This window comes from Ambystoma mexicanum, chromosome 6p (genome assembly GCF_040938575.1).
Source record: "Ambystoma mexicanum isolate Mex_15411 chromosome 6p, UKY_AmexF1_1, whole genome shotgun sequence".
Classification (NCBI taxonomy): domain Eukaryota; kingdom Metazoa; phylum Chordata; class Amphibia; order Caudata; family Ambystomatidae; genus Ambystoma; species Ambystoma mexicanum.
The window spans coordinates 1,066,126,988-1,066,140,314 of NC_090935.1; positions in this window are offsets into that span (position 1 = coordinate 1,066,126,988).

Genomic DNA, 13,327 nt, shown 5'->3' on the forward strand with positions numbered 1-13,327 from the left:
CCAAACTTCCGTCGCATTCTCTACCCTTTCTGGGGTGACTTGGAGTTGCGATTATTGTTTAACTGGTATAAACTGCAGAACCTGAGTTTTGTGCGTATTCGAATCCTGTGATATAATTTGCAGTCTCACAATACAATCCTATGGACTTGTTAGAAACGAGTGTTTGCATTACATCCTGCTGGTAACGAACAATATTCTGGGCTTGTCGCCTCCAATATACACAATCCTCTAAGAATGTCTGTACAATCCCCTCTTAACCGCAACTCCTCGAACATTTGGCTAAACTTCCAAACCTTATATCTTTGATGAAACATTACATCTGGAAATTAAAAGACGATGTCGCAGACAAGTTATCCATGCATCCAAGTGCAGAACGTGTTCTTCTTCTAAATTATCGAAAGCGTGGGCGGACCCACGCAGGCGCTTCCCCATCCTAAAGGATGATGCGCACCTAACCCCTCAATCATTATTTAGCTCACATAAACTCACAGTTCCTCCCACCTCCCCATCTGTCTCACAAAATCCAACAACACACTGCTCTTCTTCCTGCCACTCACCCCGTCACCTCCCAACAAAGCCTTTCCACTCAACTCAGCCACACCCAGCGCAGACAACCGAACCCTCATCAATTCTCTCTCTGCAACATGTCTCTCACATCTAAGTAGAAAATGTCCCACAGTCTCAGGCACCCCACACACTGCGCAGTCCCTCGACTCTCGCTTCCCCACTCGGAACAGACAGTCATTCAGCCCCACAAGCCCTATCCTCAATCGATTCAGCATCACCTCCTCCCCCCTCCTCCATTCCAGACTTCCTGCATCTACCTTCTGTACAGGAGTGTATATTGTCCATGCTTATAAACACTTTAATGTCAGGGGGAGAGGTGTGAAAATTCAAATGAGCACAAAGTTCAGAATGCGTTATGGTTGCACCTTCATGAGTTGGCTGTGGCCACTGTGATGGAGGTGCCCCAGCACACAGGCATTTAGGTGCCCATCAATCTGTGCAGTAGCGCTAGCTACAGGGTTGAACACTATTTTGGTGCACCCATCAAAGTCAGGGGACGAGGGTTAGAAACGGTTGTATGAATCAGAAACAGAAAAATCCCAAATCTGCTGAACCCAGGATTTGATCGAAGGGGTTCTGTGCACAGGCTTTCCAGCTGATGATAATCTCACCATGTATCCAGGTGTACTGGGACAGTTTGAAATAATGCTTCACCTGATCAAATAGCACATGTGTGGAATTGCATGACAACAAATATCATTCTTGGATTTTGGGTAAATTAATGATAATAACAAAGGTGGACTCATTGTGAATATTTGTGTTGAAATGTGCAATATGGTTCGGGTAGCCTTTTTACATCGTGTACCATTTTTACAGTAACTTTACATTTAGGGTTTTGGTGGAGATGTGAACCTCCTGCCATGTGTGAATGTCTAGGAGAGAGGAGTGCAGTGTTTACTTTTTGGGAGAGGGGGACTTGTCAGGGCTCATCCCTGACACTTAAGTCTGAGCCCCAGCACTTATTTCCGAGCCCAGCTCGTTATGTTGTGGTGTTTTGGCAACTTTATTATTTTAAGTGTCAGTCTTAATAATGTAACAATCAGCAGAAATGTCCACTAGCCAAAGTGCCTCCAACCCAGGCTGCCTCATTGTTATTCATGTACCACAAGGAGCTCAATATACTCCTCTTCAAGGACGAGCCCCTCCCTAACAACAAGGTCCATACACTGTCCACTCCTCACCATACCTGAGACTGGGTGTTCTGACTCCCACTGTTTCCTCCCCTGGTTACTTGTAGATCAATTGCTGGAAATTGCCCTCCCTCTGTATTGTTTGATCCCCACTCCCTTGTTTCTCTACTCCCTAATCGTTTTCTTCCCCCTATGATTATAAAGCACTCTGTTGATTCCTGAAGCTAGGTATGCACCCAATAAATATCCTAATAGTAATAATAATAACCTGATGAACCAGGGTAGCAGGGCAGGACTATAAATCCATGTTCATGTAGTACTAACTACAGATCTATATCAAATCTACCATACCCAGCAAAGGTCCCAGAGAACCACGTCTTCAAAGAACTGCTTAATTATATAGAAAGCAATGGAATACTTGACCAATGCCAAGTCAGCTTCCGACCCATGAGAGTATCTGAATCAGCATTACTCTCCATGTGGGACAATCTATAAAATAAACACAGACAACAGAATTCAATCAGCCCTCATACTACTGGATATATAAGCCGCCTTTGACACAATCCGACACACAACGCTAACAAAGACACTGGATAAATGCAGCATTAAAAGCTCTGCACTATAATGGCTGAAATCATTCCTCACCAACCGACCTGAGAGAACACACGTACCGCTATTTACATCAAACACTAGAAATATCACCTGCAACATACCACAAGGATCAGGCCTGTTCCCACTTTTCTACAACATCTACATGAACCCCTTAAAGAAATTCATTCAAACCCATGGACTAACAGCCAACAACTATGCAGACGACACCCAACACATCTTCAAGATAACTTCCGGCCAAGACACTGACAAGTCTATCAACAAATACCTCACTGATTTAAACACCTGGTTGGCAAATAAAAATCTCAAGCTAAATCCAAACAAAACAGAATTAATGATCTCCCCAATATAAGACAATGCAACACAGGTGTACCTGACCTGGCCATTGAACATGGAAACCCAGCCAGAGACATTGATGGTGATACACAATCTGTGACTCCTCTTGGACAACATCTGTCTTTGGAACCACAAGTAAACGAAATAACAAAAAATGCTACTACATCCGGCTATTAAAAAGAGGGATCCTCCCTTTCCTCAATTTCCCAAATAGAACCCTTCCAAGAATGTCCTTGGTATTATCAAGAATAGATTACGCAAATAGCCTCTACCTTGGAATGTGAAAACACCTCACAAAAAACTACAACACATCCAAAATACCACAGCAAGACTACTCCGTAGACTAAATGGAAGAGACCACATCACACCAGCCCTGAGAAGTCTACACTGGCTACCAGTAAAGAAACACATTGGGCCTCATTACGACCCGGGCGGTAAGTATAAAACGATGCCGGTAAAGGATTACTGGCATCGCTTACCGCTCCACACGATTAGGACACGCCAACCCGCTAATAGCGGCACCGTAATTAACGTTGCCGCTAATAGCGACATGAGCGCGGGCACGCGACCCATTATGGCGGCAATACCGGCAAGGCGCAAACAGGGGAACATCACAAGTCAGGAGGACATGCACATAACGCCCTAGTGAAGGCTGAAAAGTACCTTACCGGCATGGTGCAAATACCGGCATCGCAGACCACCCGTAAATGGCCAGAGGTGCACACAATCAGCACTGGCAATACAGACTGGGCCAGCACAAAAGGAGCACACCCCACCCCTTCCCACACCCACTCACACACCAAAATGGATCCAATACTACTAGCAATGCTGGGGCTGGAGGACATGATTGCACTGGAACTGCTGCAACAACAACAACAACAACAACAACTACAACAACAGGCAGCACAGAGGAGATGCAGGAGGAGAAGGAGGGTGAGGCAGGCCCAGCATGCCCCACCTGTGCAGCCTGTGGCACCAAGCAGGCCGCCCCAATCCCTCGCATCAGAGCCAGTCCATTCAACCTAACCCCTGAGCAGATCCACACCCTGTACCGTCTGGACCGGACACCATCACCACCATTGTCGACATGATACATGACGACATTGTCAGCCTGATTGAAACACGCACCGCCATCCCACCCCTACTAAAGGTAGTGTCTGTGCTCCACTTCCTGGCCACAGGCACCTACCAGCACACAGTGGGGCACATGCATGGCATATCTCAACCATTATTCTCACGTATGCGGAACCAAGTGCTTGATGCCCTCCTGAAGCACACAGCCGACCACATTTACTTACCACGTACTGCCCAGAAGATTTCAAACACCAAAGTTGGTTTCCATTTACTGGCCGGTATCCCTGGTTGCATTGGCGCCATCGACTGCACCCATGTGGAATTGGTGGTCCCACATGCCATGGAGGTAGCGTACCGCAACCGAAAGCTATACCGCTCAATCAACGTGCAAATGGTCTGTGACTCAAACAAGATCATCACACATTGTTGTGCCAGATACCCCGGATCAACCCATGATTCAATGGTCCTGCGGAACGTCACAATACCACGCTACATGGAGCGACATGCAGGGCACAGATCCTGGCTTCTTGGTGAGTTGCCTGTAAGGCTTCTGGAAATGCGATGTGGGTAGGTGATTTGGGGAGAGATGCATACGTCACCTGGATGAGTTGGGGGGGGAGATGCATACTTCACCTGGCTGAGTTGGGGAGGGAGAGATGCATACTTCACCTGGCTGAGTTGGGGGGGAGAGAGATGCATACTTCACCTGGCTGAGTTGGGGGGGGGAGAGATGCATACTTCACCTGGCTGAGTTGGGGGGGAGAGATGCATACTTCACCTGGCTGTGTTGGGGGGGGAGATGCATACTTCACCTGGCTGAGTTGGGAGGGGGGAGATGCATACTTCACCTGGCTGAGTTGGGGGGGGAGAGATGCATACTTCACCTGGCTGAGTTGGGGGGGGAAGAGATGTAAACTTCACCTGGCTGAGTTGGGGGGGAAGAGATGCATACTTCTCCTGGCTGAGTTGGGGGGAGATGCATACTTCACCTGGCTAAATTGGGGGGAAGAGATGCATACTTCACCTGGCTGAGTTGGGGGGGGAGATGCATACTTCACCTGGCTGAGTTGGGGGGGAAGAGATGCATACTTCACCTGGCTGAGTTGGGGGGGAAGAGATGCATACTTCACCTGGCTGAGCTGGGGGGGAGAGAGATGCATACTTCACCTGGCTGCGAGTGCCGGAGAGAATGGACCATGCTCATACCCCAAAGGAGCCCAGACTGGACCTGACACCTGACCACATAATGCAAGATGTAAGCAGCCCTACCATGTGAATGATGCAATGTAACAGCCATTCCATAACCATCTACATGTGCACTGTACCTAATCAGACAGTATCCCCCTCAACACAATGCAGCTACAAGCAATTACTATGGCCAATACACAGCACCAAATACCATCAACTGAAAGGACAGTCCCCCATTACTGCGTACAAGGGAGTCCCAAAAGGGTCAAATATATTAATACACCACTACACTGACACAGAGGTCCAACAGAATTGCATGTCACCATTTGTTGTGCATAGTGAGATCTTCATGAGGCTGACATCAACAGTGCCAGGATGAAAGCATACGAATTACCGGACATCAGCCAGATCATGGAAACAACCGCCGTGGACTAACACAGTGCATGAGCACTCACAAGGAACTGGACCCCACTGCACCCACTAGTTGATGGCACGCACACCAGTCCATAAGAGGAATACACACATAGCAGTCACATCGTGTGTCTCCATTCATGCATGGGAATGTGGTTGCAATCAGGAAATAAATGCATGCTATGGTGTCATTGATCGAGGTACCATATGATGTGATGACTTACACATATACATTGTTGCCCACATGCAGGTGTTGCAGGCTATCCCTTGAAGAGGTGGCTCCTTACCCCAGTCCGGAACCCACAGAACAGGCACGAGGAGGACTACAATCGTGCACTAACATGCACCCGTTTGGTGTTGAGCAGACATTTGGCCTCTTGAAGGCACGTTTTTGCTGCCTCAGCCGGTCTGGTTGGGCACTCCTGTATCGCCATGAGAAGGTGGCCAAGATCGTCATGGCATGTGTCATGCTACACAATATGTGCATCAGACGGAATGTGCCCCTGCCCCCTGACGCTGAACTGCAACCACCTGACGATGAGGATGAGGAGGGTGGAGATGGGGCAGCCCCTCAGGGAGGCAGTGATGCACAAGAGGGACGTGACATGCGTCAGACTCTGATCAACCAATGTTTCTAGCACACATGGACGGGGAGTGTGACATGGAGGTGGCACTCGGGGCACTGGGTGTGTCAGGGACATGGACACTGTAGACTGTTCACCAATAAAGCACACGTACGCAATAAGAAATGTCCACACATGTGAATCATGAGTCACCAAAATATATATTAAAGAATTATGAAAAAGTGAACAAGCCCTCCACCCCACACACCCTCTCCCCCCCGCTCAACTCCCCCACACATCCTCTCCTCCTCTCCCACCTCCCCCTCAACTCCCCCACACACCCTCTCCCCCTCCCCCCTCAACTCCCCCACACACCCTCTCCCCCCTCCCCCCTCAACTCCCCCACACACCCTCTCCCCCCTTGACTTCCCAACACATGGTGTGCAGTAGCACGCACCAGTAGTCCACATGGCACTAGTGTGCATGCCTGTGCCTACTGCCCTCCCCCTCTTCCAGCACCAGGTGCCCCCCTGTCTGATCTGTGCAGGTTCCTGCCAGAGCGACGCACAGGGCTGGTCCTAGTAGAGCTGGCAGTTGATGATGGTCCTGATTGTCGGGGCAACTGTGGTGGATGCACGTCCCGCATTGCTGTCACCATTTCTGAGAGGACATGGCGCACTGCTGCAAGTTCTGCGCAAATGTCCTTTGAGGTGGAATCAATGGCTGTTCTTAGGGAAGCAGCACAATCCCTAATATCATCCCTTGCATGTGTGCATTCGGTAATATGCTGCGTTAGCAGCCCTGTGAGTTCCTCCTGGCACCTCTGTATGGCCATGATTCCCTCTTGGGTGGTTGTGACTGGGGTGGAAGTGTGAGGCGTTTCCGCCATGATTTGGTCATCTGGGACAGTAGGCGTGGGGCTGAAACTTGCCGGCCATGAATCTCCTGGTGACAGCCCGTGCATGCTGCCGTCTACCACGCTGCATGTGGATAGGTGTGGAGAGTGGAGGGGGCCTGTGGCGGGTGTTGCACCATGCAGCTGTACGTCGCCCTCGTTGTCTGATATGGCTGCTTTGGCAGCTGTCTCACCGACTGTGCTGCTGCCAGCCGATGGTGTGCCCTCTGCCAATGCCTGCTGGGTGATGGTGGCTGGTGTGGGTGTTGTTGTTGGATCCGTGGTGCACTTTGGTGCTGTAGCCTCTGTGATTTTCATGGCCTTCCGAGTTGGTGCATGTTGGCCTCTGCCCCTTGAGGTTGAGGGGCGGTGTTCACCCTCCTCGGCCCTGGCCTTCTTCTGTGGTGTGGCACCGGTGTCCTCATCACCGCTGTCAGAATGTGTGCCTGTGGGGGACCAAAGGAGGGAGAGGGTTAGTGATGGGTCTACGTGCATCGGGCATGCATTGGGGTGGCTGCATTGATTTGGAATGGTAGATGATTAACATTGGGGGGAGTGCCATACGGGTTGCCTCACTCTTGGGTGGGTGATGCATGGAGACGTCTGGGTTGCAACACATATGGGGTGCAATATGCATGTGGACAAGGTGATGCTCTGCACTGCCTGTAGGCAGTCTTGTACTTATGTGTCTGGTGGACCCTGCTCTACATCAATGCACTGTCAGTTCAGGTGGACATCATCGTGGTGGTATTAGCATTGTTTCATTTGAGACACCTACCTGCATCGGCTGATGACGGGGCTCCTCGCTCCATGTCCCCGACTCCCTCTATTGCCTCGGTGCCTATGGTTGAGGCGCATATCTCCTCCCAAGGTTGCAGTTTTATTGGGGACTCCGCACCTCCACCTGTCGCCATCCCAAGGTTGCGGTTGGCAGACAGTATGCGCCGCACACGTAGAAGTAGGTCATCCCAGTGCTTACGGCATTGTTTGGGTGTGTGGGGTGTGGTGCCAATGGCACTGACTCTCTGGGCGACCTCTACCCAAATCTGCTTTTTGCGCTGCAGTGCTGGACGGGACATGTCATTTGAGAACATCACATCTGCATGCTCCTGCAGTGTCTCCGCTAACATGGTGAGCTCCTCTCTGGAAAAGCGCTCCTTGCGCATGCAATCTCCCATTTATTTCACTGCTTTTGGCATATTAAATTGCAACAGGTAGTGGTGGAGGTGTGTTGGAGTTCTGGGGGTCAGATGGCTCCTGGTTGTGGTGGATGGCAATGGATTGTGTTTTTAAAGATGGCCGCCGTGCTCTTTCCCGTTCCTGTGCGATGACGCTACTTCCGGTTTCGCGTATTTGCGATCACCGCTAATAGCGGTCACCGCTATTATAGGTGACCGCTAATGCTGATGGCTTGGATGCCGGAGGTGCTATTTCCACTACAGACCGTGGCGCAAAGGGGGATTTTTTGGACTTTGACGCCATGGCACTGAGGTCATTACCGGCATGGCACAAAGGTCGTGCCCGCAAACTCGTAATGGCCCACTGTTAGGGAGAATTCTCTGTTTAGGCTGAATTTCCTAACCTAGTGAGTCCCCCAGCAGCTTTGCTGGATTTCTGGAGTTTGTTTTTTTCCATCCTGCCAAGAGTGAGACTCTTTTTCTCCCACTCTTGGACATGAATGTGGTTAATTCCTTCGAATGTCAATGTGTTCTATGGGCTATTGGGTCTTTTACTCCATAGGGTCTCATATGTTTTGCTATGTGTGTTACAACGCACCCTCCGTGCCGTAACACTGGGGCATCCTAGCGGACCTCCACCATAGACTCCATACCCGGGGACTGACTACTGTCTCCCCGGGCATGTAAAGTCACCATTGGCTTTACTAGACCTAAATTTACTAACAGAACTAGTACAAACCATCCTATTGTGGACGTACTAGTAGGGGTAATTCGATTACTGTCCCGTCCCCCCCTCATCGAGTTTTGGCTGGTGGCAGTGGAAACTACTTGTTATATTCGACCCCGAATATAACCCTATGGGATTCTTCCCATTGTTGGAGGTTAATACTTTTTCTCGTTAATCTCTAACATACCACCGGTTTATTTATCTTAAATAAATCTATCGGTTGGTATTTTCTGCCAGAACTCGGTTTTTAAATGGCGTCTGTGTTCATCTCTGTGACTCCTAAACCAAAGGTTGAGCCCTTTGTTCCACTTTTGGTGGGCTTCTGTACAGAGGCCCTCCAAAGTGGTGCCATTCTGTCTGGGTACCACAGAGGGTGTGGGAGGGGGTTTAGGCACCCTGGACTGAGTTGCCTTGCCAACTCAAGTCGCTCTCTGGTGTGATTGGCCCAAGTGGTGAGCCACCCCGCTCACCACTTAGCGTGTTTTGATTGACAGCTAGGCTGAATGAATGGGGGTTTTCTGCATAAAAGCAGGGCTTTTGGGACTGGATCTTCAGAAGTCGCCACAGGACCTAAGAATCCGACGAGAGTAAAGCTGAGCCGACCTGCAACGACGACACCTCCGGTGGAGCACTGCTGAACCGACTCACCACTTCCCGACGACAGAGGAGATCTCCCCGCCGGAGAGTCTCTTCCCCTGACTGGTGGGAACAACCAGTCCCCTTAGCTTTTTCTTCGCTCCAGGACGCAGTGGTCGAATTGCCCGTGCAGAGCACCCCGGCAACCGGATAGCCACTACCCCTGTACCGCGACCAAAAGGTGGTGCCTTGTGACGGAGCACTCCGCGGCTGGTCTCTTCCCTGGTGGTGCAACGATCTTCAACTTTCCTTCGACAACAAGATCATCTCTTCTCTTGGCAAAGACCCGACGTGCATCCACCACCAGGAACAACTGCCCCCGCCGGAGCAGTCTCTCCACAAACAAGGTACCGTGTCTGCCTGGCTTCCCTTTTCTGCCGGATAGAGTGAGATGTCTTAATCCTCGCCTCTCCATTGTGTCGCCTCCAAGCTTTCTTAAACTTTCTGTTCTGAACTGGTCCAATCTTTCTATAACAATTTGCGATAAAGACTCAAAGCGCATTTCCACTGAGACACTTTTTGGGACATATCGCCTTGCCTCCCTCCGAGTGGGCCTGGCCTCTGAACTTTGTGATCTGCAGTAGACCCTGCCTTACTTGCCTTGCATTTGTTCGTAAAAGTGTTGGTGCCGAGTGATTTCATAACCTGCCTTTTCTCTCCCGTCCTAACGAATACTAGAGTGCCATCTAGGTTAAAGCATTCACCTCTATCTGCAAATAAGTGGTGCCGTTGAACCTAGACTTCTCGAACTATTGTTAGGGGGATTGATTTCTTTTCTTATAGTAATTGTGATTGAAGTTGTTTGCCGCATTAGTGCCAGAGTGTTTTCCATAGATGTGTTGTTATAAATAAATACCTATATATCTTTACACCGAAGCCTTGTTCCGTGTTTGCTTGTTCTACTGTGTAGATTGCCCTATTTTGTATACTCCACATACTGCCTAACTCTTCTTGAGGGAAGTCTGACTGCTCAGTCACAGCTACCAAGTGAATCTGTGTGGTACAGACTGCTACCAAGTGGGTTTACTGCCAAACACCTGTAGTCCTAAATCTTTTGCAGTGGTCCCAGAGGGAACTGCACATGTTTCCGCCTAACAGCCACTTTTAGCGGTCTATTGCCAGCACGGACATGTTAATTGCGCCAGTACTTAGCGCCCGGGTCGTAATGAGGCCCATTAAGTTCTAAGCCCTCTGCATTGCCCATAAACAACATGGACAAGGAGCCACATTCTTCCAAGCAAAAATCACCAGTTACCAATCACGAAGAGGCTTAAGATTGAGCAACAACCTCCAAATAGAAACAAGGCACTACACAAAACGGAAATTCGGGGGAACTGCCTTCTTCCTTCTGATAGCCAAACTATGGTACTCAAAATCGAAGGAAATAAGTATGACAGAAGACCACCTAACATTCAGGAAACTACTAAAAACCTGGCTAGTCAACTCACCGAGAAAAACATAGACAAGAGCCTCTACAAACCATACACCTGGAACAAAGCAAGGACAAGGCAAAACAGAATGATAAACTGACAACAAAACTACACAGCACCCAGACATCACCAGAAACCAACTAATCACCCCCTTCTCTTTTCCAAATCCTCACACCTCCCATTTACTACACATGGGCTAGTGAAACAACCCACCAAAAACACACAAACCACACACTCCACTCTAATTCATGCTACAAGCACAATACCTGCAGACAACAAACAACTCAGACACTGGACACCACCTTTCCAGACACAGAAAGCCAGTTCACATAACAAATCACACATAGAAAGCTCACTTGCATATGTGGCAGTTTATCCTGTTTCTGCCCACATAAACAGATGAACATTACCTCTATCCTATCTCTCCCCCACTAACAAACCCTACCTACTTTTCTTATCGAGCCAAGTGAGCGCCTGCAGACCATGCAACATAAAATGTTCATGAATGACAATGAGCTGAAAGGTAAGAATGCTGGGCACTGATTCTGGCCATGCCCGCACACTGTTCCATTCAATCTACATAACATTGCTGCAAATTATCTACTTTGATAACCAGCAGGGTGTGCTGACAGCAGGATAGTCAACAGCCAGCAGCCCCAGCACAGGGACAAGTTCAGTGAAAAAGGCCAAATTCATAAAGGAGGGCCAACATATACAATAAGATTTGGCTGCAGTGTTTGGCAGGAAAGTTCATCAGTTCAGTCATTATTGAGGCTGCATTTGTCCATCAAGTTACCAGAGTAGGAAAGCATGTTACTGATGATGTGTTTTAAAGAAACACCTAAACATTTATTTTATTTCAAGACACAACTAACATGCTATGCATATGGGTATCTGTAAATCACACTGTTCATCCATCAGTCTCAATTAACTGGTGGGAGTTGCAGATTTAACCCCCAAATACTTTGACACCGTAATAGAACAGCAGTGGGTGGTGCCATCAGTGGGCAGGGAGCTGCCAACCTCGATGTGTTACAGGAATACTGGACAACAGTTGGGCCCTGGCACCTATTTTCACATACAGTATGCACTGAGATAGCAGAGCATGCACTTTTTTTAACATGTCAGCCCTAAAAGTAGTATAGTCTTTTAAAGTGTCTCTTTGAAAACAGGGCCATGGTCATTACTAAACACTGAAATGTGCAACCTTTCCATAGACCACCAGGGTCCTGCATTAGCTATGCCGCACATCTAATTTGGAAAAAGACAATGTATGTCAGTTCCTGTTGTTACAGTTTGAGGGTTATGTTTTGACTTAGTAGAGACATTATGAGAGACAACATCGTGTGTGTTCTTAGCAAAAGAATCTGACAAAAACGGACATTATTTAATGTTACTAACATTGTAAACGGGATCTCATAAAAATTGTACAATATTCCTTTCTATTTACCACTTCCAATATCTGATGTAGTAATAGTAAGAATTGTACATTTGTTTTTCACATAAAAGCACAATCTGTTAACTGAGAATAACCATGACCATAATTATAGCAGGTTATCATTCCAAAATGGAGTGTATGGGACACACCTATTGCACTGTTTTAAAATACCTTAATGAAAAAGAGTAAGGGGAAGGTGACAAAGATCATCCATGTAGTTTCCTGGCTACTTCACATAAAATCAAAGAGGATTTCTAGAGCAAAGCAGCATTTTACTGATATTTCTGTAGTTAAAGGGGTGAATGCACACATTATACATATTGCAAATTCGGCTAAGTTATCATTTAATTTTTCAAACCAGTGACCCTAACATTACAGTTTTTGTAACCATGAGCCATAAAAGTGTTGCAACATCTGTCACTGCACTCGGGTCTGATGTGCTACAGAAATGTTTTCTCTTCCCAAAACCTAAAGCCTGACTGCATTTTAAAAGAGGGTGAGTGAGTTTATGAAAATCTGTTAGGACATTGTAATTTCAGGGCAACATAAGAAAACCTCAACATAGTTACCATGATTTTGCTACCATGTTACACTGCTCATAATCATTGTTGTTACCAATTACATCACAGATGACAACAACAATGGCTATACACTCAGCAACACACTCAGCAACAAAAAGAAACATAATTAAAGCAAAACATACATTGCCATGTCTCCTGGAAGCTATGTTTTGTGTGTGCAATCTAAATATATTATTCCATCGCGCAAGGCATAGTTATGGTTAAGACAAAGTTCCTATGGAGTTTCAGAAAATGACTTCCGAATGCTTGCGTGAAAGAATCTGAACACATTCCAGAGTAATATTTCGAGTCAGCTTCCAGCATGCAAAATTTCAGAATTGTACATAAAAGGATTCATAGTTTAGAATTGTTTGCTTTGATCGTGTTTTGAACTGATTTTAACATAGGGTTTTCCCATAGGGAAAAAACATATGTTTTCAGCCCAAATATCTAAAAATTAGCAGCTTTCATTTTCACAATCTTTTGCAAGTGCCTAGATTTCATCTGGAATTGGTGCACTGAAAAATAAATGGAAAATCAACTGAACCAATTTTGAGATAGTAATGATTTAAAATGTATATATGT